Source organism: Sturnira hondurensis, unplaced genomic scaffold (genome assembly GCF_014824575.4).
Source record: "Sturnira hondurensis isolate 20B ecotype Veracruz unplaced genomic scaffold, ASM1482457v3 Scaffold0020579, whole genome shotgun sequence".
In the NCBI taxonomy this organism is placed as follows: domain Eukaryota; kingdom Metazoa; phylum Chordata; class Mammalia; order Chiroptera; family Phyllostomidae; genus Sturnira; species Sturnira hondurensis.
In genome coordinates this window covers 3,475,375-3,502,027 of record NW_028093210.1, presented here as the reverse complement: position 1 = coordinate 3,502,027, position 26,653 = coordinate 3,475,375, and the positions used below count along the sequence as shown (strand labels likewise).

At 42.0% G+C, this 26,653-nt stretch overlaps 1 protein-coding gene and 1 pseudogene across 2 annotated transcripts in view; both read right to left on the bottom strand.

Moving 5' to 3' along the window:
- The window catches only part of HMOX2 (heme oxygenase 2), a 44,591-nt gene that overhangs the window by 17,662 nt on the left and 276 nt on the right, over positions 1-26,653 (bottom strand). Inside the window, exons 1-2 of one of the 2 annotated variants that reach the window (XM_037029946.1) lie at positions 9,085-9,120; positions 1,627-1,667 (exon numbers count right to left, since the gene is read on the bottom strand). The exons of the other annotated variant lie outside the window; for it this stretch is intronic. The gene's annotated coding sequence lies outside the window, so the exon portion shown is untranslated. Of the gene's footprint in view, positions 1-1,626; positions 1,668-9,084; positions 9,121-26,653 lie in introns of those variants that run through there. 2 annotated transcript variants of the gene reach the window in all.
- Positions 3,080-26,292, bottom strand: LOC118975800 (keratin, type I cytoskeletal 18-like; annotated as a pseudogene).

Genomic DNA, 26,653 nt, shown 5'->3' with positions numbered 1-26,653 from the left:
TGTATTACCTCCCACAAAAACCATGTGTTATACGTGCCCCATGAATGTTTTTGCTGGTAAAACAGAGAATACAAGATTCCTAGACTCTCCCTATAATCTCTTTAGATTACAGGATCTGTTTCTTCTCTCTTTAGATCCCCTAAATGCTTTTCCCCTTTAAGTGAGAATACTTGTTTCTCCTCAACAATACCATAACAAAGCTAAGTCAATTCTGAATGGTGCCACTTACTCCCGTAAGGCTTCAGCAGATATAATCAAAAAGGTTGTTTACCCATCTGTTAGGAACTGCCCTGCCTGGTTTCAGAAGCTATAACCCTCCATGGCTAAGGCTCAGTGACAGACCTTGGGACCCTAAGCCACCAAGGAGACAAAGCTTATCTCCCTGGCAGGGGCACGGCCTCTGACCCCTTTACTTCACCCTGCTTGCCACCCGCCATGCATGATCACATGATTGGTTAGCCAATGGCAGGTAAGATTTCTCAAAGGAAAAATGTCCTAAGACAGTCATGATCATGAAGGGGTCCTAAGGGAAGGCCTTGGGGGGCTATAGCAAAAGGGGGTGATGGACCCTCACCGCTCGGCTTTGACATAGCCTGAGTCCTCATTCTGTCTGCAAGAAGTCTCCTAATCTCTTGGCTGCCTTACTTCCCCTGCCCAATTTAAGCCTGAAGCAATGCTGGAGGTGGGTACAGCCCTGTGCTGGAAAGAGCAGGTTCCTGGAGCAATCAGGCCTAAGAAAGAATGGATAAAATCCTGTGAAACCTGCTTTGCCAAGAATGTCCTCAATTTTCTGATAAGGGTCTGAGCAGGATAAGAATTTGTTTCCCCAAAGTTTTATGACCCTTTAGCTATCTGACCCTTACTCTAAATAAGCCCTCACAGTTCTTTGAATGTTATCTATTGTTTGATCCTTACCGCTGGACAATGACTGATGAGCTTTACCTGTATTCCTATTCAAATAAACCCAATAAAAGCCCACTGAGGGCTTTTATGACCTGTATTCCTATTCAAATAAACCCAATAAAAGCCCACTGAGGAACAGGGACCTGGCCCTTCTCCTTTGAGAGATCAGCCACCTTTCCTTCCCAAGGAGATCGTGTCTTGGTAGACTTACTCTCATGGGTCGGATGGGGGGGGGGGGCTGTAGGTAGAGCCCCTCACATCACTGAAGTTCTGTTTCGAATATCTATCTACATAGAAAGAGTAAATTCTAACATTCTTATACCCCTTAATGTGATCTGGGGAACAAAAACACTGGGGCTACTATGGAGGGAGCAGGAGCAGAAGGGAGGAAGCCAGGGGCAGGAAGGTGCATCTCTTCAGAGCTTCCACACCTCTCCAGCTCTCTTCACTTTTCACCTATAAAATGGAATGAATACCTGCCCAGTGTTCAGATACCACAAGACTATTGGGAAGATCAAATAAGACAATAATTGTGAAATCACTTTATAACAAATGTTATTATTCAAATGTTACCAAAGGAGTTGAGAATGAACCCAGATCTGTTTACCAGTTGGTGTACCTATCCTAGGAGGCACTTCTGGTGAGCTTTTCAGACCTTACTAGGACACCAAGAAACTCTCAATAAGGAAAAAAGCCCTGTTCTTGGTGCAGTGGGAGATGTACTTGTTATCCTTCTCAGTGTTTAAAACCCAGCACTTTTAAGGATACACCCTACACCAAGGGCCAGTTTTGCATCCTTCCAGCAAACAGATGTGCTGAGGAGGTACAACCAGTTGTCTGCCTTAGGTAAACAGGCAGACCTAAGGCAGGATGGAATGCCATAGGTAGGAGAGTGACTGTGGGTTTACTAGGGCCACTCCTGGGCTTCTCCTTACTGTTGATGGATGCTATAGACCGAGCTCACCTTCAGAAATGGAAGGGCAGCATAGGTCCTGCACAGAGGAAATGGTCTAGAGCTAGAAAGGTTTGTGTCTGAGATTTGGATTCCCAATGCTTAAGCAGCTCATGACTGTAAGGTATGTCATAATCTCAAAGGCTGTGTTCCCTCATCCATAAAACAGGGTAACAAAACTCTCTCTGCCTCACTTTCTCAAGAGTGCTGTGAAGTGTTAAATGAGCTAATGTGTATACTAAGTATCTCATGTAATGCTGCCTCAACTGCTGATAATCTCTTACTTAGACAGTTGTGCCCTGGCTGGATGGCTCAGTTGGTTGGAGTGTCATCCAGTACCCACAAGGTTGTGGGTTCTATTCCCAGTCGAGGCACATACCTAGGTTGCCAATTCTACTCCTCACTCCTGGTCAGGGCACATACAGGAGGCAACCAATCTCAATCTCTCTCTCTCCCCCTGCCTCTCTCAAATCAAAAAACATCCTCGGGTGAGGATTTTTGAAAAAGAAAAAAAGAAAGCTGTTAGCTAGGTGATTATGAAACACCGAGGAAGAATGAAAAATCCAATGACTACACTGATAATTCTGAGTAGGTCACAACTGAGGACTCCTGACTCAGCCTGTGGCATTAGGAAACAGGAACACCTGTTTTTTCCAAGATGAGACATGTGACCATGGCAGCTAGAAAACCCACACTGCAGATGCTATGCTGCAGATCAATGCTGGCTAAGCCAGATATTGGGAGCAGTGGATAGGGTGACTCAGCTCTAACCCAACAAGGCACTTGATGAGGGAGGCATCTCAAAACTCAACATCTAGGTCAACAGCTCCTCACTTTATAAAATGGCCTGGGGATCTCTAAATTCTGGTGCTGCCAATCCTCCAGAAATTTTATAGATAAGCTTCACCCTTTTCATTTTAATCACAGGGTGAACAGTTCCACAGTTCACTGAACGAATGACTATTAATCTCTTGATAAAGAGCAAGTTCAGACACGAGTCCTGGAAATGCAGGGATTTTAGAGACACAAAGCTCTTGCATCAGATTTACTAAACACACAATTGCAAAACAACTGCTAACTAGTCTAAGAGCATTAAGGGCACTAGCCTCTTAGTAACCTCTAAAACTGACACTGCGCAGGAAGTCCAACACTTCTCTGGCAGGCTTTTCTTATTGGGAACGTGGTGTGCTCACTGCTCACCTTTAGCATGCTCAAATGTAACATTCAAAGCAGACACCAGGAGAGAACCTGAAACACAGAGAAGAGCTCAGAAGGGGCCAGGAGTGCTGTTGCCGGTGCTAAAAACCAGTCCTGATAAAGAGCACTTCCTGCTATGAATGAAATAAATATAAGACCTTTCCTCTACTGAGTGCCACCCCACCTTATATAAGAGGACTAGGCCTCAGGGCTGAGAAGATAAAGACACTTTAGAAGCATGAGAAGCATCTGGGCTGTAGCCTCAACTGAACTCTAAAATGGTCAGGCCAAGATTTTATAAGAACAAAGCCTAGACACCACACATCCCACAAGGGTGGTTGTAACAGAGGAAATACTGAAAAAACTGTGGGTCACCCTGAGGTACCAACAAGCAAAGATTATCCCCACTTTGAAACAACCTTAAAAGCATGTGTCCTGTGATCTAAGTTGAGTCCGTCATATTTCCTTTCACTTCGGTGCAACAACTGTCATCTACGGTTTCAGCTTCTTTCACAAAAGATGAGTACGAATAGCATTTGGAGGTGGAGGGAGAGAGCAGGTGGATTAAGTAGATTAAGACCTTTCTGCTAAATTTCCATTTTGGAAAACCTAGAAGTGTTACCTACTGCCAGGTACTTTCCTCTCTACAAACAGGCTTGATGGAGCCTTAAGAGCATCCCTGAAGAGGTGCAAGGCCCTCAAGTTCACCCAGAAGAGGGTGGTGCAGAGAAAGAGAACCAGACTAAAGTCTAACAGATCTGGACACACCAGGCTAAGCCACTTTTGAGCAGGGACCCACTGACTACAAAGAAATTAAGATCAAGCCCTGGTTGGTGTTGCTCAGTGAGTGCCGCAGGTTCGATTCCCAGTCTAGGGCACATGCCTGGATTGTGGGCCAGTCCCCAGTAGGGGGTTCATGAGAAGCAACCACACACTGATATTTCTCTCCCTCTCTTTCTCTCTCTCTTCCCCTCTCTAAATAAAATAAATAAAACCTTTTCGAAAAATGAAATTAAGATCAAGAGAATTGAGTAATATGGACAAAGTCATTCAAAGAGCTAACAGTCAAATTGGGAGCAAACCTGAGTCCTTCTGGATGCAAAGTGATGCCTCTCATGTCCCCAGCTAACATGTGAGATGAGTATGATGTCACCACAGACTACTAGCAACATGCAAAACAAGGTTACACAACATTGCATTTACATGTGCAGTGGATGGGTTTTCTAAACCACTGAGTGCATTTTTTTTTTAGTATGAACGTGAGCTCAATCCTATGATTTCTGAGAAGCAAATGCTTGCTTCCCATTCGAAGATTCAGAAGCTGCTGCTGCCATGTCCCCCAAAACACTCACTTTGGCTTTTCAGATTACATGACAACCAGAGAATACTTTTCTCTGAGAGCCCTACTTTCATTGACTAGCAGGGCAGGCCAAGGCTGGAGACAGTCCCAAATGGGTGGATGGCACTCACCACCACTTGGTGCCTAAATAGAAGCAGCCAGACTTGCCAGACCTTGGTAGACAATGAAGCCAGATGCTTAGGGGCATCCCTACACCAGGGGAGGTCACAATTGGGTTTGCACATCTCTATAGCACCCATTACCATAGTAACTACGCAGAAATAGAATATCTAGTTTCAAGAATCTGAAAGTGTATCCTCTAAATGCTGAGTGTTTAAAATCTCTTCAGTCCTATCTTTCTGTTTCAGACCTACTGAAAATACATAGTCTGTTTTAGAAACAGTACTGACAGATAGGAAGCATGTCAACAGCTTTCTTTTTAAAAAAAAAATTTAAGCAAATAGAAATAGAAGAAACATTAGGTTAAAATCCCTTGATAAAGACAATCTACCAGAAATCTTCGTATTTAACAGTGAAATATTTGAAACATCTTTGTTCAAGTCATCTGTTTTCCTCTTGGCAGTTCCCCTACACCCAGAGCCCAGAGCTGTCCAACTGCGTCAGTGGGGAGGAGGATAGGGAAAGAAAACCTGGTTACTTTTCAAAAATATATTCTTATTATTTTCATCATCTGTTCCAGAAGCGTGCTTGAAGAGCCAGTCAGGGTGGTTCACTGCAAGTTCATAATGGCAAAAACCCAGAAATAACTCAAATGTGCCTAAATTCTTTTCTAAACCACTAAGTAAAATCTATAATAGAAACCTTCCCTGGATAACTAAGTAGCAGTTAAACTGAGTCAGAGTAGGTCTGTATTTATTGACCAAGGAAGACCTTTAAGACATAATGTTGAGCTAGAAAAGCAAGTTGCAGACTGGCTGATATGGGATGATAGTATTTGACAACAACACCAAATTGGTCCTCTGCAGGGAGTACACATCCCTGAGTTCAAGAGTTCAACCTCAAGAGTTCAACACAAACTTCTCATAAGATTAGCAACTCCAAAGGCCGAGGCATTGGTCAATCTAACAAGGTGGCTCCTATCTCTCACTTTGGACCCATAAGGAATCTTAACATGTTTCCACAGGCCTACAAAGTGAGATATTATTCCCAGGCTTTTCCACAATGACTGCCTAGATTCTGGCAGCTAAGGGGTGGGGGGTTGCCTGTGGAGAGGGAGCAAGAAAACAAGCCCAGAGCAAGAACTGGTAACTCACAAAAGGCTGGCCCGTCCTGCGCAAGCTTATGTTCATGGCAGCGGCAGCTGTTAGACTTACTTAGAGGAAGAGGCTCACCTTTTTTTCCTTTTTTAGTAACAAACTACATACTCGCAACACTCCTCAAACTATACTTAAAAAGTGAAAAAATATAAGTGGCTTAATGATTATTTAGTAAAATGCCCTTAAACTCTCTTGCTAAATACTCTGGCTCTTCAACGAAGCCTTCTAAGATTGAAAGGAAGAAATAACAGATCATATTTTGTGACTCTGCTTGGTCTGACATTCAAACTCTGTATATAGAGCTATTTCTAATTGTCTGATTAATGGCTCTCCAGTCATGTGTTTTACTTTCTTCACCACTATGAAACTCTCAGGACACAGCCTCCCCATAACAGCTGCTGACAGTAACTCAGTGTCTGTATAAGTGTCATATGTGACAATTAATTTAGACAAGTCTTTGTATTTCAATAAACATCCATCTAAAAGTTTCTAGAAGATGGGTTCGATAAGTCTATAATAGCAGGCACATGCACATAAATCCCTTCTGCACAGCCCATGTGCTGATGTGACAGCAAAGGAGTTGAGGCAATGAATGAATTGTATGTTGGTCTCTACAGCCAACCTGTGACAGGCATCCAACAAATGTTACCTAAACTAAGTCCAGCTGAGAGAATCCACCAGCCACACACAAGCTGAGAGGCTGAGATATGTCTAGTTGTCACATGCCTGGGTGGGTGGGCGAGTTGAGTGGGGAGGGAGGTTTAGGTCGTGCTACTGGCATCTAGTGTGAGGACAGGGATACTGCTCAACATCCCACAATGCACAGAAAACACAAGCACAAGTACACACACCCAGCACCACCACCACTAATTATCCAGACCAAAATGTCAATAGCACCAAGGGTGAGAAATCCTGCTCACACCTCGGAAGCAGTGCTTCAACTTTTCTTGGAGCCATCCCATTGGCCCTGTGGGTTGTCTTGTTGCCTCAACCCTTCTTGTCTGTCTGGGACCCGGTTGGTCCCTTCTTTCCATTTCTTCCTGCTTCCATTTCTGATTTTGGATAAGGAAGTCCTGTTTGTCTGCCTCATACAGCATTGCTGTTCTTGTCCCCCATTCTACCTCACCTCCTGTCAGGAGCCAGCCAGCAACCATCCCTTGACACGGTGGGGATGGTTGAGATGCATCTGCAAGGCAGAGGCAACTGTGGCTGGATTTCCTGTCTATCTCTCCTTTCACGTTTTAGGTGGTGGGATTGTTAGACACCTGCATTTCAGGTCCAATGATCTGCATAATTCCAATGAAGTTGTACAAAATAATTTCTTGGCCAGAGAACAAAGTTCCCCCCTAATGAAGTAGCCCCTGAATATCTAAAAGTTGATGGCGTAACAGCCCCTCCTCTACCAGGAATATATACTAATTAGAATTAGGCAAAGAAACAGGAGAAGCTGGTTAGCTACTACAAACTAAGCATGTAAAAACAATTACCAAGGAGTCAGAGTCCATAGTACATAAAGAAACATTTTAGACAGAAAGATAGGTAGCTAAGTTAGACATCACCAAGGCCTTATAATGAATTTCCTAACCTCTGCTTGGTCTAGTGTAACTTTTGCCCCATGTCAAATTATAAGACCTTTAATAAACAATAAGACATTCAAACTCTGTATATAGAGCTATTTCTAATTGTCTGATTAATGGCTCTCCTGGTCGAAACAACTTCTGTTTAACATCACTGAAACTATGGAAATTCTTGTACTTTTCCTGGTTACCTCTGTATTGTTTTTTTCTGCTTAACTGATCACGCCATGCGCCTGTTCCTTTAATGTTATACAACAATCTCTATAAAAATAAAGCCTAAATCAAACTCTGTGAGTTCAGTCAGACCAACAGAGGCTCGCTGTTCTCCGGCATCCAATCGGGTGTCTGACTCATCATTTGTCCCCTGCACCGTCCATCCTTCAGGGACCCTGAACCCTGCCGAGGCTGGACCCTGGCAACCTCCCTCCAGATGGGTAACACCTTTAAATTCTACATGGGGATATGATTTCTATAGTTTAAGGAACTTATCAGCCCTAAGCCAGTTTTCTACCTACATACAGCTCAGGGACCCTAGGCCTTTGGCAGTCTCTTCAGGCTCTGTCTGAGCAGCTACCTGGACTGATTATTCCAGGGATTAACCTGCAGTGCTCACCACTGACCAGGCAAAGGTAACTGACTACTGGAACCGTATCTGTTATTTGTTGAATCTGTGTCTCAATCTGGGCCATGCAATTTTGTTTTTAACTTTAAATTGGTTTTGAATTTGGTCTAGAGCTGGCAAATTAAATCTTAAAGTATGAATGCATGAGTGTGTGTGAGATATTTTGTTTGGTGATGTTATTTGTTTTAAATGATTTGATTGTAGCAGCCTGAGTTCAATTCCCAGTCAGAGTTTGTCCCATCACTTGTTTGCTGTGGCCACCCTGAAGGGGAAGAAAGCCCCTTCTCCTTTTTGTAGTTTGCCTCCTTTTAAGAGTGTTTGAGGCTCCTTCCCTTCCCCAACTGTCTTCATCTCCAGTCATGTTGTGCTTATGTTCCATCCCAGCACTACTGTCTTCTATGAAAATCTGCCACCTTAAATTCAGGCATTCTTCTTCTTCTTCTTTTTTTTTTTTAGATTTTATTTATTTATTTTCAGAGAGAGGGAAAGAGAGAGAGAAAAACATCAGTTGGCTGCTTCTTGCACACTCCAACCAGGGACCTGGCCCACAACCCAGGCATGTGCCCTGACTGGGAATCAAATCAGTGACCTTTCAGTTCACAGGCTGACGTTCAAGCCACTGAGCTATACTAGCCAGGGCAAGTTCAGGCATTTCAGAGCCATTCTTTTTGCCTTCTGAGCTTTTCAACTGTATTGTGTATACTCGCTTTCCATTTTCTGTTGTTTGTGTTTGCCAGGTCTCTCAAAAACAGCAAGAATGCATTCTATGACTGACTACAATTTTAAAATGGCTTTAAAAATTCTTACAGCATACAAAGCTTTAGTCGTCTAAGCAAAATCTTACATCAATAAACAGGCTAACCCAAACACTTTTCAGAATCACATGGTTTGGGGCAGTTAAAGTTTGGTTTGGTTAAATAGGCATATCTTTAAAATCAAACAGCATCAATAAATCTTTTATTCTACCTGGGGTTTATTAGTTAAATAAGTACATTTTATCTCTATTACAAAACTTGTCAGCAAGAAAAATAACTTGGTATGATAAAATTTTCATAAGTAATCTAAACTTAATTGTTAGGGGCAAGTAAATTAAGTAAATCTAAATGGGATAAAAAGTTTCCTTTAGGCTAACCTTTTAGCTGTAATTATACTGTAGTTAAATAGTTTTATACATCTCTTTGGTAAACTGAAACTTTAAAGATTTGCTAGCTACATTAGACTTCCACCAAGATGGAGGCATAGGTGGGAACACTGTGCCTTCTCCCACAACCAAGTTTGAATACAACAAAGGTTTGGAGAACAAAGACACAGCCAAAGAACAGAAAACTGAATTATACGGAAGTCCGACAACAACTAACCGTTCAATCAGGACAGTAAGAGGGGCGCAGCCAGCAGCAGAGCAGGGTCAGGCAGGACAGATCCCCCGACCTAGGTGCGCAAGTGGCCCGGACCCAGTCAGGGCGTGGGGCAGACTGACCTCGGTCGCACATTCGCGCACAGTGAGACAGACCACGCAGGCCCCAGGGGGTGAGGGCTGATGGTGGTGGCACACTCGACTGCAGTCCCAGAGCCGATAATTCTAAGCGACCGAGAGATTGCCAGCCTCTCAGAAGCACAGTTCAAGACACTGTTTATCAGGATGCTCACAGAACTGGTTGATTATAGTCACAAATTAGAGGAACATATGAAGGCTAAACTAACTGAAATGAAAGGAAATGCACAGGAAACCAATAGCGATGGAAAGGAAACTGGGACTCAAATCAATGGAATGGACCAGAAGGAAGAACAAAACATCCAACCAGAAAGGAATGAAGAAATGAGAATTCAAAAAAATGAGGAGAGGCTTAGGAACCTCCAGGACATCTTTAAACGTTCCAACATCCGGATTATAGGGGTACCAGAAGGGGGAAAGAAACAGCCACGAGTGGAAAACTTATTTGAACAAATAATAAAGGAGAACTTCCCCAGTCTGGCAAAGGAAATAGACTTCCAGGAAATCCAGGAAGCTCAGAGAGTCCCAAAGAAGTTGGACCCAAGAAGGAACACACCAAGGCACATCATCATTACATTAGCCAAGACTAAAATGAAGGAGAGAATCCTAGAAGCAGCAAGAGATAAGGGGACAGTCACCTACAAAGGAGTACCCATCAGACTGTCAGCAGATTTCTCAAAAGAGACCTTACAGGCAAGAAGGGGTTGGTTGGAAAGAAGTATTCCAAGTCATGAAATCCAAAGACCTACAGCCAAGATTGCTCTATCCAGCAAAACTTTCATTTAAGATGGAAGGACAGATAAAGTGCTTCTCAGATAAGGTCAAGATCAAGGAGTTCATCATCACCAAGCCCTTACTATATGAAATGCTAAAGGGACTTATATAAGAAAAAGAAAGAAGATGAAAAATATGAACAGGGAAAGGACAGCAAACTCACAGTTATTAACAACCATACCTAAAACAAAAGCAAACCAAGAGGACAGCTAGATCAGGAATGGAACCACAGAAATGAAGAACACATGGAGGGTTAGCAATAGGGGAGTGGAGGGGGAAGGGGGGAGAAGGTACAGAAAATAGCATAGACAGTAGGTAGAAGATAGATGGGGGGAGGGCAAGAATAGTAGGGGAAATATAGAATCCAAAGAACTTGAGACATGTGGTTATAAACTAAGGGGGGGGAGAATGGTGGGGGAGGGAATGTGTGGGTGGAGGGGAATGAAGGGGGGGAACAGAACAACTGTAATGGTATAATCAATAAAATATATTTTTTAAAAAAGATTTGCTAGCTACATTAAATAATAGATATTCATTGAATGTCTAGACAACTTCCAAATAAAACAATGACATTAATAATAAACATAGATTTATCTACTTTCTGCTTTTATAGAGAAACTAAAGATATTCAGACTCATTAATAAGCATGTTTTGTATCACATTAAAAATTGTGCTAGGAGCCCTGACCAGTGTGACTGAGTTGGTTGGGTGTTATTCCGCAAAGTAAAAGGCTGCCAGTTTGATTCTCAGGACACATGCCTAGGTTGTGAGTTTAGTCCCCAGTTAGGGCACATGTGAGAAGCAACCAATCAATGTTTCTCTCCTATCAATGTTTCTTTCCCTCTCTTTCTTCCTCCCTTCCCCTTTCTCTAGGAATAAATAATTTTTTTTAAAAATTTGTGCTATGAGGAAATACATTTTTAGAAATTATTCAATGTACCCATACAGATATCAATCTAAAGAATACTAATTGCTTACCTTTAGTTGTCACTAGAAATTGAGATTCCTAAGAGTTAAGATTTCTAATTAAGATGGAAAATAACTGTATGTTTTTAGTAACAGAAGATATAGGGTATGGAAATATATTTTTTGAAGGAATTAAAAGAACGAATTTTGTCCTAAAATAAGGTTGGTTATTTATGAATGAGTTGAGAAGAGACAAATTAAGAATGAGGAAGCTGTAGGTTTGTGAAGAAAGATCTTGAGAAGATTTTTTGATATGGTTAAGAGGAATTAAAATGAAAATTTAATTAACAAATTTATTTTTTTTCTTTTTAAATTTTATTTATTTATTTTTTAGAGGGGAAGGAGAGAGGGAGAGAAACATCAATGTATGGTTGCCCCTTGTGCCTCCCATGCTGGTAGTTAGCCTGCAAGGAACCGGCCTGCAACCCAGGCATGTGCCCTGACTGGGAATCAAACCTCGATTGTCTGGTTCGCAGGCCCACGCTCAATCCACTGAGCCACGCCAGCCAGGGCCTAATTAACAAATTTAAATATCAAAAGTACAAAATTGGGACAACTGTAATAGAACAATTAAAAAAAGTAAGCTAATGAAGAGTAAGAATTTGTTTCTTTTTCACTCTTAAAAGAAGTTTTCTTTATATTATTCTATTCCAGATATTATAGAAGGTGTTCTACCATGAAACAGTTGATTTTTTAAAAAGATTTTATTTATCTTTAGAGGAGAAGGGAAGGAGAGAGGGAGAGAAATATCAATGTATGGTTCTCTCGTGCGTCCACTGATAGGAACTGGCCTGCAACCCAGGCATGTGCCCTGACTGGGAATCGAATTGCAGTTGTTTGGTTCGCAGGCCCGCACTCAATCCACTAAGCTACACCAGCCAGGGCTTGAGTTGATGTTTTATTAGAATAGTTTTCTATGTTGTGATCAGATCCTTGACAATAGTTAAGAAAACAACCTACTGAATCTTAAAAACTCAAGTTGTTAAACTGCACTTTTTTACCTTGATACCTTTTCATTGTCACTTTAGGTATACATATAATATGGTTTCATAGTGATATATAATACTATTTAGTCAAGTGTCCAAAATTCTTGACATATTTTGACAAACTGCCTAAAATTTAAGTTACAGAGGCTTGACCAGGAAATAACTTTGGGGTGTTCCAGAAGGTCCCCGGAACACCTCCAAAGATTAGTTTTCTCTCCTTACAAGAGAATTGTGGGGTTGGCCAAAAAGTTCACTTGGTTTTTCTTTTCAGTAAGATGGCTCTTGCAGTGCTTAGTTGTCTTTAACTTCATTCGAAGCAATTTTGTTAGACTGTATTGTGACAGCTGTCGTATTAGCATGCATTAAAAATATATCAAAATTGATTTTTTGTGTAGCCATTTTAATACTAAAGATGGGAGAACATAAGCAACATTTCTGGCATATTGTGCTTCATTATTTCAAGAAAGGTAAAAACATAACTGAAATGCAGTGTATGGAGAAGGTATTGTAACTGATCACACAAAGTTCCATGCTGGAGATTGCTCACTAGACAATGCTCCAGGGTCGGGTAGACCCACTAAAGTTGATAGCGATCAAATTGAGACATTCATTGAGAACAATTAACATTATATCACATGGGAGATAGCTGACATACTCAAAATATCCAAATCAATAAAGTTATTGGTGAAAATGAAAATTGTGCTGTTTATTTTATAGGAGAAACTAAATAAACTTTTTGACCAATCCAATATTAAACTAATTAGGCTTACTTTGTGTGTTGAAATTACATGGGAAGCACTGTCAAATTTAAAAAACCAATAACGTTGAACCTTCTTTATGTTTTAGTTGTATGTTATAAATGTTCCAGAAATATATGTAAAATTGTGGAAATCTGAGATGTCTCCACCATTTGATAACAGCATCGTCTAAGATGCTGTTATCAAAATTGAGGGACACAGTTAAAACAACTGAACCTGAGTATCAGACTGTGGTACTAGTGTATGAGTTCATGGTTTATTTGTTTGTTTGTTTTCAAAAATGACCCCTCACTGGACACTTTTGCTGTCCTGATGTCCTTGTAACATGGCAACAATCTACTCCTGAATCAGAAATTAAGATGAATGAGCAATGGCTATAAATTAAATGAATAGTCAGGGCTATGGAAAACCCAAGATGGCCACTTGGTTCTTCCTGGCTCCCTGGCATTTTTCAGTTTTTGCATTCCTTCATCCACCATAACACAGTTAAGCTGGACTTCCTTCAGCTGCCACTTAGTATGGGTTATGTTCCTGTTGTTGTATGTTTTCCTGGATAAGTTGAAGCTTTACTCTGCCACAAGGCTGAGGCCCCCAAAATAACAAAGAAATTGTTAGAAAATATAATTCCCACTTGGGGTGTGCCTACCAAAACCTCTAGTGGTTAGGGCACCCAGTTCACTGAGCAAATCATGTGAAACTTAATGGACAGACTTGCAAACTTCTTGGAATTATGACTGACCCTGTCACCCTCAGTTATCAGGCAAGGTCCAAAGAACTAATGGAAAAACTGAATTCAAACACAACAAATTGAATTACACAGGACTGAATGAACTGATAGGGAGGGTTACAACTTGATGACTTTTTAAAAATTTAATTGTTGTTCAAGTACAGTTTTCTGTCTTTTACTCCCATCCCAGCCTACCCCCCACCCCCCTGGTAATTTTATGACTTTTTGAAATATTGCTGTTTAAAATCTTTTGTTTCCCAAATAGAAGGAATTTTCCTTATTTACATCTCTATAAGCAGTATTGAGGTGTTTATTTTTTTTCTCTGATCCCTCCAGACTTTGCAAACTCTTAATGAGTATTCTTATTTTCATGGCAATATGTTTGTTATGATAAATTCAAAAATGTTCCTTTGGTAACAGGACACAACTGAAAACTTTTGATGAGGCTCTGACTGGAACTGGAATGCCATATTTAAAAGACATATGCATAAACTACGAATGTCCCCAGAAGGCTCTAGGGAAATTAGGATTGACTTTGCAGTCTAAGAAAAACCCTTTGGAAAAACAGCCTGGTACCTTACATGGTTCTTTCCAGGTAAGAGTCTTTCCAGGTAAGTAATAAAGGCTGCTTTCCTAGGAGATGGAAAAAAAAGAACCTCAAGACATTTTGGGGAACCTTGAGAACTATAGGAATCCACGCAAATCAATAGTTTTTATAGGCAAATGCTAATAGCAACTATGTGGCTTAGCTTCTTAGCCCCGAGAGGCCAATTAGAGTACAATCTAAGGAAGACTTTTATTATCTCTTACAGCACTTGTGTCCTATTAAAATGTTTGTTTCCCAGATTACAGCTGACTTATCTGTGTCTCCTACTGCACAACAAACACAGAGTACTCAGCTAATTGGAGTTTGCTAAGTGACTGAATGATTTCCAGAATGCAAGGTATTCTCAAAAGGTATCCTCAAAGAGCAGATAACAAAGGAGATAGTTAAAAGTGAATCTCAGAAATAAGAAAAATGGCTGGCTAGTGAGTAAGCATTTTTGAACAGTATTTTTACTAAAAAATTGCTGCTGATAAGGGTTGAGAGATGAGATTGGCCTTGGAGGGGGCCAAGCATGTGCCGCTTTGTGATCGGTAACTCACAAATATTACACTGCATTAATTTTTTAATTTAAATTGTATTTATTATTTACACTATTACAGTTGTCCCCATTTTCCCTCCTTTGCCAGCCACATCTACCTTCTACCTCAGGCAGTCCCCACGTTGTTGTCCATGTCTATGTCCATGGGCTCTGCACATGTTCTTTGGCTACTCTATTCCCAATGCTGTATTTTGATCCCCATGACTTTTCCGTAACAACCAATTTGCACTTCTTTTTTTTAATTTTATCGATTATGCCATAACAGTTGTCCCATTTCCCCCTCTTCATTCCCCTCCCCCCTGCACACCCCTCCCCCCACAATCCCCCCTTTAATTCATGTCCTTGTCACAAGTTCTTTAGCTTCTACATTTCTTATACNTCCATGTCTATGTCCATGGGCTCTGCACATGTTCTTTGGCTACTCTATTCCCAATGCTGTATTTTCATCCCCATGACTTTTCCGTAACAACCAATTTGCACTTCTTTTTTTAAATTTTATCGATTATGCCATAACAGTTGTCCCATTTCCCCCTCTTCATTCCCCTCCCCCCTGCACACCCCTCCCCCCACAATCCCCCCTTTAATTCATGTCCTTGTCACAAGTTCTTTAGCTTCTACATTTCTTATACTATACTTGCCCACCCCCTGTTTCTTTTCTACCTACCATCTATGCTACTTATTCTCTGTACCTCCCCCCCTTCTCCTCCTCCTACTCCCCTGTTGCTAACCTTCCATGTAATCTTCATTTCTATGGTTCCACTCCTGATCTAGCTGTCCTCTAAGTTTGCTGTTGTTTTAGGTGTGGGTGTTAATAACTGTGAGTTTGCTGTCCTTTCACTGTTCACATTTTTTATCTCCTTTTTCTTAGATAAGTCCCTTTAACATTTTATATAATAAAGGCTTGGTGATGATGAACTCCTTGAATTTGACCTTATCTGAGAAGCACTTTATCTGCCCTTCCATTCTAAATGAAAGCTTTGCGCCCTGGCTGGTGTAGCTCAGTGGGTTGAGCTCAGGCCTGTGAAGCAAAGGGTCGCTGGTGCGATTCCCAGTCAGGGCACATGCCTGGGTTGCAGGCCAGGTCCCCAGTGGGGGACACATGAGAGGCAACCATACATTGATGTTTCTCTCCCTCTCTATCTCCTTCCCGTCCCCTCTCTCTAAAAATAAATTAAATATTTTTTTTAAAAAAGCTTTGCTAGATAGAGCAATCTTGGTTGTAGGTCTTTGCCTTTCATGAGTTGGAGTACTTCTTTCCAGCCCCTTCTTGACTGTAAGGTCTCCTTTGAGAAATCAGCCGACAGTCCTTTTTTTTTTTTTTAAATCTTTCAATGCCTTCTGCCCTACCAAGAGATGCCCCACTTTTGCTGCCTTTAACACCTCAAAACTTGGTGTGTTGACCTCAGACCCCACTCTGCTCTACACAGTCCTGCGAGTCACAGTCTTTTGGATGGTTTGTAAGGAGTGGCTCTTGCCCAGGGCATCAAGAAGACTGAAGCCCTTCCCTTCTTCTAGTAGGCTGCGGCGGTAGGTGGCCATCTCAACCTCCAGCCTGACCTTGATGTTCGGCAGGGACTCATATTACTGGGCCTGGAGCTGCCCCTCTGCCCAGGTCTGGGCCAGCTCTGACTCTAGGTGCAGCAGGATCCCACTGAGTTGTTCCATCTGCATGGCGTAATGCATCTCCACCTCCCTCAGGCTGTTCTCCAAACTGACTTTCAGATTCCTCATTGAGCCCAGGTCGATCTCCAACGACTGGACTGTATGTCTCAGCTCCATGAGTGTCGTCTCAGCAAGTGCCTATGTCAGCAGTCTGCAAGTGACCACTGTGGTGCTCTCTTCAGTCTGATGGGACCAGTACTTAGCTCCTCTCAGTTCTTCCGAGCCAGCTCATCATACTGGGCCCAGATGTCTGCCATGATCTTGCTGAGGTCCTGAGATTTGGGGGCATCCAGCTCCACAGTCAACCCATAACTGGCAATCTGGTTTTGTAGACTATTTACTTCCTCCCCATAGTTCTTCTTCATGAAGAGCAGCTCCTCCTTGAGGAGGAGGAGCTTGATCTCTGCCTCCAGCTGCAACCGAGTAATACTGGCGTCATGAATGACATTTCAGAGCCCATTGACGTCATTCTCCACAGACTGGCACATGGCCAGCTCTGTCTCATACTTGACTCTGAAGTCACCAGCAGCAAGATGGACATTATCAATCTGCAGAATGATGCAGGCATTGTCCGCAGAATTTGCAAAGATCTGAGCCCTCAGGTCTTGAAATAGTGCCCCCCAGTCCCTGACCTGGGGTCCCTTCTTCTCTAAGTGTTCCTCTATTTTGATCTCCAGTCTCTGATTATCAGCCTCCAGGCTTCTCACCCTCTCCAGGTAGGAGGCCAGGTGGTCATTCAGGCATCTCATAGTCTCCTTCTCACTCTGGATGCCCCCTATGCCCACCAGACCCCCAGCTGAGAATCAACTCTGCAAGGGCCCACTCTACAGAGCAGGACTTACTTCGGCAAGGCACTGGTGCCTGCTGAGTCCACCCTTGGAGTGTGTCAGTTGTGGAGGTGGTTGGGTGGCAGTGCTCTAATGTAGTCTGTAGAGGTCCACTGGGTGCAAAGGCTCTGGGGCCTACCAGGAAGTACAGGCCAAGGTCAACCAACACCTGTATTCTGTACAGGGCCACCCAAATAAGCTACAAAGCAATCTGCAGTTGGCTGCTACTTGTGCTGGGCTTAGAGGTGCCCAAGCAAGTCTAAGCTATAAACCAAGGACAGCTGCTTTGCCACTTGTGCTGGGCCTAGGGCTACTTAGCTATAGGCATGAGGCACACTGAGGCCAGATGCTGTTTGTTTGAGAGAATTTAGGAAAATCTGAATCGTAAATCTGAACCATGAGCCAAGACAAGCCATTTGTATAAAAAAGCAACTGGAAATAACCTGGGTTGGGCAGAAAGTTGGGCGGAGTGAAGCCTCAGGGAATCACCAGGGTGGGGCAAATATTGTGAGCCGGGGTGATGGAGTCTCTGATATGGCACCCACCTGCTGGCTTTATGGCTCTGTGTAGGGAAGGCTCAGAAAAGGAACAATGTCCTCTGCCAGCACTTCTGTCTGGGAAAAAGCTGCTCTGATGCCGCACAGTTCAGTTCCTCCCTGTATTTCTTCAATGCCTTTCAAGTGCTATTCCTGTGCTGGAGCTCAGAGGGACTGAATCCAAGTAAGTCTGTGTGTGAGCCCTTTAGGAGAAACTGCCTGAGACTTTGGCAATTGTCTTCCACAGCCTCAATTCCTGTTGGTTTTTAAAGCCAGAAGTTATGGAAACTTATCTTTCTGACACTGGAATCCTGGGCTGTGAGGCCTGGTGTGGAGTTGGGACCCCTTACTCCCAAGATATCCTTCCTTATTTTTATCTGCCACACGTGGGTGTAGGACCAGCATGTTCCATGTCTCTGCCCCTCCTACCAGTTATGATATAGTTTCTTCTTTAATTCTGTAGTCGTAGAACTTCCATTCAGCTCAATTTCTGATGGTTCTGAATGATGGCTGTTACTGTAGTTTAGCTGTCATTTTGAGGTGGCTGTGTGTGGAGGCAAGCTACATTTACCTATACTGCCATCTTGCATTGCATTGGTTTTTAAACTGGCTTCCTTACATCCCACAGGTAACACACAATTTAGATTTTATTTTAAGGACTTTGAAAGCCTGATTAGGAGCAGAACATTCTTACTTCCTTGCCCTCCCCTATTTTGGAAGAAATGGATAGACAAAATTTAACATCAAACTAACAAATGCTTGACTGCACTCCTTCACCCCGTAGATGCACAGGTCACCTGATACTTCCTGATGTCTGCCTCTGAGAAACCTTTTCCCCCTGTTGGCTTTATAGAAGGGATTAACAGCAGTGTTCCCTCTTGTTTGTTACTACCCTAGGGAAGGGGTCTACCTGAAGAAGGCATAGCTGTACAATCTCCTAAAAAGCCCACATCCTGTCTCTAAGCACATTTTGGGGGAAATACACCAAGGCATTAAATTATCATTAATCACAATGGATGGAGATTGTGATTTGGAGGTAGATTCTCATGTGCCTTCAAATACTACTTAGAGCCCTCTCCCAACTCACACTCCATTTTGCTTACTGATTCCTACAGTGATCACAATTTACTGAAAAGAAAAAAACCCAGCAGTTTAACACTGTAAAATGAAGTAACAGCCATTCCTTGAGGCAGCCCCCACAAACTGCATGAATTAAAGATACATGAAGCAGGTGCTTATAATTCCCAAGAGGTCCACAGAAGTGACCAACATCATTGTCTCTATTCATCACTATTGAGAAGAAATTCAAATAGTGCAAAACATCCACTGTTAACTATGGTCATAATTAGGCAGGAATGAATGAGTAACTTTAGGAAAAAAGAAGATAAACCAGATGGGAAGGGAAACAGCTGAACAGCTTATAGGCCAAGAAAGGCAGAGAATCATGTGCTCCAGGGCTCTGAGAGGTATGTTCAACCAAACCCTACACAGAAGGCCAACACAGAAGGCAAGTGCAGTGAGTGGAGTGTCCACAGTTAAACTAGTAGGGGAGGGCTGGGGACTCAGGAGGTCAGCTCCTGTAGCACCCTTGGAACTCTGAGCTCAGCTTCATTCAATGGCTGTGGTCTAGGGGGAAGAAGCTAAGACACTGGCTTTGAAACAGACAGCTTCTATTCCCTGCTGCATAGCTCTAGGTGACCATAGCTCTAGGACAGTCTCTTAGGCATCTATGTCTAAACAACAGAGGGAAGCTGGTCCTGGAATAAGCCACTGTTCCCAGAACTGCCCAGGGTTTTCTGGTTGCCAAACCAGGGCTCCATATACTCTTTCATGCCTTATTTCCATTATTTCAGCAGCTTCTTGAGACATATCCTGACTTGGCAAAAAGCCTCTGGTTTCTGTGTCTTCAACTCACCCCATCCACAATACTCCTACTTCGCTCTAACTCTGTATCAGCCACAACTGACAGTAAGGTCTCTGAGTACATACCCAGAGCCTCACCCACACTAGTCAGTGAGGGTGTTTAGTTGCCCTGTTCCTGGGAACCAGATTGGAACATCACGTGTGTGTGGGAACATGCTGTCCTCTGCACAAGGACTCGTGCATGTCCCGTGACAGTTGGTTTTCAGTGAAAGACTGTTCACAAAAGAATCCTAGCGTTTCTGTCCTTATCTTCCACCCAAATACCTCCTCATCTGAAAACACAAATTCAGAGAAGTGTATTTCTGGAGATGGGTAGGAAGGGTATCTGCCAGAATAGAATAATTATTCATCTTTTTTGGTTGCAGATTCCTTTGAGAATCAAATGAAGGCTTTAGACTCTCACCCCAGGACAATCACATGTTTAAAAATGCTGCCTATGCCATTCCAGAGCAACCATAGGTCCCTACAATTCACCCATGGACCCATAATTAAGGTTAAAAATCCTAGTTTTAAAAAAGTCCCTTTATGAGAGACATTCTCTTTCCAGGTAATATGTTTTCAGTGAGACCCCTGAGTGGCTTCTAAAAAGAGGTATCCCATTTCTTCGGCCTCCTTTCTTCTTTCTCTTCCTAGCCTTTCACCTAACTGCAGCAGGTTCAGTTCAAGTTCTGTCTTTTCCGTTTCTCAGCTTTTCACCTTCCTGGCCTCCCAGAATACTGAGCATCAAAACAACAATCATAAACTTTCCAAAGTGATTTTACTGTTTCATGTCCCCAAGGTGACTGCCAACTCCTAGTGAACAAGGACTGTGCTGGGTTCGTTGTTTTTTCACACACCCCCGGTGCCAACACGCTGCACACCACAGAGGTACATGCTTGCCAAAGGGGCAGATATCACTGCATCTTTGTCCCTCAGCCTTTAGGCATTTGCACTTAAAAATTAACTTCTTTAAAATCTGGGCACACGCTCTGGAAAAGCCAAATTACAAAGGGCAAAAAAAACCATAACATGCAGTAGCTAGTCACTCCACTTTTGACTTGCAAACACAAAAAGTCTTACAAAGCAGGACAAACATGACATTAAACACTGGAAATTTTGCTGAAGTTGACAGAAAGCCAAGTGAGTGGTAGAGAAATGGTGTGTTTTAAGTTATTTTCTAATTACTAAGCAAAAAAGAAGGCCTGACTCTCCCTTACCTTCCTATAGGGAAAAAAACCCCAAAGGAGTGGAGGTTTAACACTATCTCACTACATCTGCTTTTCTCATCTGCCTTTAGATACTACTTAGAGCCCTCTCCCAGTCCACACTCGATTTTGTTTACTGATTCCTTGCCTCCACCTGCCTGTCCTTGAAATAGTTCTAAGTGGTAACAGTTCCTCTGCAGCAGTACTGGTCTTGCCAGAGGGAATAGCAGATCCAGTATCTAGGGAAGGGCAGGCTACATTTGGGCATGTGACACATTATTGTCAACAAACATTTATATTGATCATGTGCTCTGTGACTACAAAGAAGCCTAAGACCTTGTAGCTTTGAGTAGCTTTCAAAGGTGGGGGCGGGGGGTGGGGGTGGGGGAGAACACAAGGTATACCACAGTAGAAATACTAATTGTGCAATACCGACAACAGTGCTAAAGACACAGCCTTATGTTCTAGATTTACCAGGACAGTTCTGGTTCAAATATCTCATCCCAGTAACCAATTCCTTCAGTACACCTATGTGCTCAAACTCCGGGTCTCAGTGCTTCACATAAAAAATACGATCACTACAATGACTAATGAGACAGGACAGCTAACTAGGTTAGAGGAAAGCATGACTGCAGATTGTTTAATCATACTAGCACCTTCCCACAGCCCTCAAATAATTGTGGGATTGAATATTAGACAATAAAAGTTGAGTTTTCTGAGACTGAGAGAGAGCTCATCAGGAGAAAGGCAGGAAGCTAGGAGTATTTCAAAAAAAGGCAGGTGAAGTGCAAGACACCCATCTCTGTTAGGCCACTCTTCCTAACACCTTTTTAAAGCTATTGAGAATTATAACAATAATTAAGTCTATGACACTCTTGGGAAGGAAACAAATCTATTCATGTGACAAAAATGATTTTTCCCCCTAAGCAGAAGGAAGAAAATATCCACTAGCTTGGCCTCTTGCATACCAGCTGACAGCAACTATTACCACGCAACAATCGCCCATGTCTTTCCTCTTCTGCTGTCCCCTTCCTCATGCATCCCACTCACTTACTTCTCTACCCTCTTGCCAGTCCATTCCTTCATCTTCACAGCCTTTACTTTAGACAATGGGGCCCAAACAAGAACCACAGAGAAAATTAAAAACAGATTCATGGGCCCAAATTTACTAAAATAAAAAGATTTGGAAACCCATTTTAGATCAATAAGCAGCATTTAAGGCACCAAAGATTTTAAGACTCATCAAGTACTAACCTCATTTTTCAGATACAGAAACTGCAGCTCAGAAGGTTTAAATGTTTTCTCATGATCAACTATATACTACCAAAACTTCCTTTTTGGGGAGAAAAAAACCATTTACTTTTCATTCTAATATAAATGAATATGTATGTATTTGGATATATATACATGTTGGGAGCCACCCTGCCTGGTTTCAGAAGCTGTAATCTGCCATGGCTAAGGATGAGTGACAGACCTTGGGACCCTAAGCCACCAGGGAGACAAAGCTTATCTCCTTGGCAGGGGCACCACCTCTGCCCCCTTTACTTCACTATGCTTGGCCCCAAGTGGATGACCAGTTAGCCAATGACAGGTAAGATTCCTCAAAGGAGGGATGACCTAAGACAGGCACAATCATGAAGGGGCCCTCAGGGAAGGATTTGGGGGCTATAGAAAAAGGGGGTGATGGACCCTCACCCCTCGGCTTTAACACAGAATGAGTTGTCATTCTGTCTGTGAGAAGTCTCCTAATCTCTTAGCTGCCTTACTTCCCCTGCCTGACTTAGGCCTGGAACAATGCTGGAGGTGGGTTCGGGCCTAGTGTTGGAAAATTCAGGTTCCCTGAGGCGATCAGCACTAGGAATGAATATATGAAATCCTGTGAAACCTGCTTTGCTAAGAATGCCCTCAATTTTCTGATAAGGGCCCGAGCATGGAATGAGTTTGTTTCCGAAAGTTTTATAGCCCTTTAGCTAACAGACCCTGACTCAGAATAGGCCCTCAGAGTTCTTTGTATGTTATCTATTGTTTTATCCTTACTGCCTAACAATGATTGATGAGCTTTACCTGTATTCCTGTGCAAACTGAACCCAATAAAAGCCCACTGAGGAAATGGCTCTTGGTCCTTTTCCTTTGAGAGAACAGACACCTTTCCTCCCCAAGCAGATCATATCTTGGTAGACTTATTCTCATCCATGGCAGATGGGGGGGTGGGGGGATGGGGGTTTAGGGGGGCCTGCAGGCAGAGCCCCCCACCTATACATACATATGAAACAAAATCACCCAGTGTTGAATAGCTGTTTGAATTAAAATGTTTACAAATTGATTAGTTAAAATGATTATAAGTTGATTAAATTAACTGATTCAATCTTTTTGAAATACAAACAAAAAGGCAGTGTATCTATAGACTTTATACAGGTTCAGATACTCAAGCATATACTTGAAAAATGAACACTCCTCAGCACCACATCATTTAACAGTAAGAATACAATTCTTACTGCATAAACAAGACTAAACAGTCCTTGGATTACTATTAAAATACTTGCTTAAAAGATATACAAGGTGGGGCAAAAGTAGGTTTACAGCTGTTCATATGGAAAAATGATACAATAAATAATACAAGAATAAACTGTGTTTCATGTACTCATGACTATAAACCTACTTTTACCTCACCCTATACATCATATAGAAAAATGCATTGTTGCTAAAATTACACCAAACATTAAAACCTATTCACTGCTAAGAGCCTCATAAGTTTAATTGGTGTTTTGAAATGTCTAGTTAAAAGCTTAGAATAAGGTAAAGTCTTGAATATAGATGTGGTTGATATGACAACCCAGAGAGTTCCTGGCTCCATTTCAGTTGACCATGATTGCAATTTAGATGCAATCCTCTGATGGACTCTTGGAAAATGGCTTCCCTCTACAATATCTATACAACTTTAAATTATCTATAGTTAATTCCTTTAACCATTGTTCTTTATTTTTTAAATTAGTTTTTAGAGAGAAGAGAAGGGAGGGAAGCACAGAAGGAGGGGAATGGAGAGAGAGACAGAGAGAAATATCAATTTGCTCCACTTACGTATGCATTCACTGGTTGAAGTACCTGCCCTGACTGGGGATGGGGATCGAACATGCAACCTTGGCATATGGAGCTGATGCTCCAACCAATCTGCCCAGCCAGGGCAACCATTGTTATTCTTAAATGGAAAGACATTGGTCATTCAAAAAGGATTTCTTGCAAAATATATAAATAAATGTAAATGCATATTCTTTAATGTATGTAATGTACTAAACCAGACTGTCATGGGCTACTATATTTCAATACTATGTCAAATTTATTAAAAATTTAAAAAGAAAATTTCTGAGATTCAGCTGTCTTCATTAGTTGGCTTTAAAATGTGTAATATATGGGAGACAACATCTAATAAACGGAATTGATGTGGGAAAGAAACCCACACAGTGAATATTACAGAGCACCTGAGTGGTCATGAGAATGAGTTATTTTCCAATATATATACTGAGAGAGAGAAAAAGAGAGAGACACCAATCAACCTTGGTATTAGCAGTTATATTAACTGTTTCAATAATGGCAGTTTTTCAGCAATGCAAAAACATTCTGAGAAATTGTTCAGACTGCAACGAGAAAGAGATTTTAGCCAATGTTTTTGCATAAACAAACCTAACAGATATAATAAACTAAAAGCAGGTAATATTCACTGTGTTGAACACAAAAGATGTAATCCAGATCTGTTAATTCTCCCAATGACCACTATCAGAAAAATAGACTGCATTAAATCAGCAATTTTCAACCTTTTTTATCTCATGGCACACATAAACTAATTACTAAAATTCTTCAGCACACCAAAAAATATATTCTATTTTTTGCTGACCAAAAATAGGTATAATTTTGATTCATTCACACCAGACAGTTATTGTTGTATTGGCTGTTGTCATTTTTCATTTGACAATCTAAGAGAAAAGAGATCAGTGTCCCTGACTAAACAGTCAAGTGTTGCATGTTTTAAAAATTCTTGTGTCACACCAGTGCCCTATTAAAACTGCCCTATTAAATGTCTATTGATAACTTTTTGGTCAGCTATGGCCAATAATGTACTTGGAGGTAATTTATAATTTTTCATTTCTTTTCTGTCCAAGGTGTTCCAAGCTAAATTTTAAAGTTTTACACTAAAATATATAATTCTCATTATTTTATTTTCCTCCTAGGGGAGTGATATGACAGTTTTTGGTGCAATACTGATCAGAGCCCAACTGAACTCTGAAATCCAAAGTCAGCTTTTAAAAGAAAACTAAAAACCTATTAAGGTAGCCCAAAGGTCCCAGCTGTCTAGCTTTGCTTTTCCACCATCTTGAGGAGGGATGAGCTAAACACAATAATTATACTTTACTTTCTATAACTCCTCTTTTCATTGGCATTGACATTTCTAGAGCTCATACTCCTGACTTGAGGACTCACAGCATCTCACTTTATTGGCCCAAGCAACGGAAAAAAGCAAATAAGTAAGGCAATGGGGAAATCACAGTGTTTCCTCTTCAAATCCTCTTAGATGAGGTCACTCATGAGTGTGTTTACAAGACCCCTCAAATTCCCACATCCTCACCAGTGTTCTGGCTTAGGCACACTGTACTTGAAACCTTTTTTCCAACTTCACCAAGTAAACCTGTAAATGCCCAATTGAACTGTGAGTTTCTGGTAAGCTTGTGTTGTTTTGTTGTGATATTTATTGAAAAAAAAAACAAAGAATAAAGCACAGATTTACTAATATGTATTCCCTATCCTCCTCCTCCCAGAAGAAAAACTAAAATTTTTAATATGAGAACTGAAATTTAAATATAAACACACTGGTTAACATCATACCAGAAATTCAATATCCAAAACCAGTAAGTTTCCATTTCCTTCCACTTGGGAGGACAGTTTTAGGGCGTGGGGAAGACAATTTAAATAACAATCCATTTCAATCTCTACAACTCTACAACTCTTTTTTAGGAAAGACCATGGGATCTGAAGCCAGTGACCGTGTTCCACCTTCTTGGCTGTGGGATGCAGGTCAATTCACTTAACCCGAGTCTCATCACCACCCCATTTACAAGTGGGAGAATTATCAACCCACAGGGTTCTGGAAGTGGCTGAGAATCAGAGGCTTCCTGAACTATATACCATGTTTATTTTCTGGTTCACAGAATCATAACATAACAATAATGGATAACAGCCACAGGCCACAACAACCAGTTCATCAGACAAATTTAAATGTCATGACAGACAGGCCTTGTGTGGAGATTGTGCAAGGCGGTCCTGGCAGGTCTTACATCTAGAGAACCATGCCTATGAGATGATAGGTAAGCTCCTCACCCAAATTAACTGGCTGCCCCTGGCGTTGATCCCTCCCAATTTGGCGCTCTCCACTGTGGGGGGCCGCGGGTCATTCATGAAGTCATAAGTCACTCAAAGGGCCCTTAGGACTAAGATGAGTCGGATGGAGGGCAGAGCCATGGCCCAAGACATGCCGCCCAGCCGGGCACCCATCTCCGACTCTAAGGCAGGTCTGGGTCCTCGCGGGCCGCAGGTACCCTGACTCGCCGGCTGGGAAGTCAGTAGCTGCAACGTCCACCGGAAACGGCAAATCCACGGGCTGCGACCCCGGGGACACCTCACGCACCGGCACTCGAGATGCCAGAAAGGAGGATCCAATGGGGCCCAGCGCAAACTGACCATTCTGACTTCCCCAGCCCTTGGAAACGTCGTCCATGAAGCAGACTTCCCCCAACACCCAACCACTTCTCCGCTCACC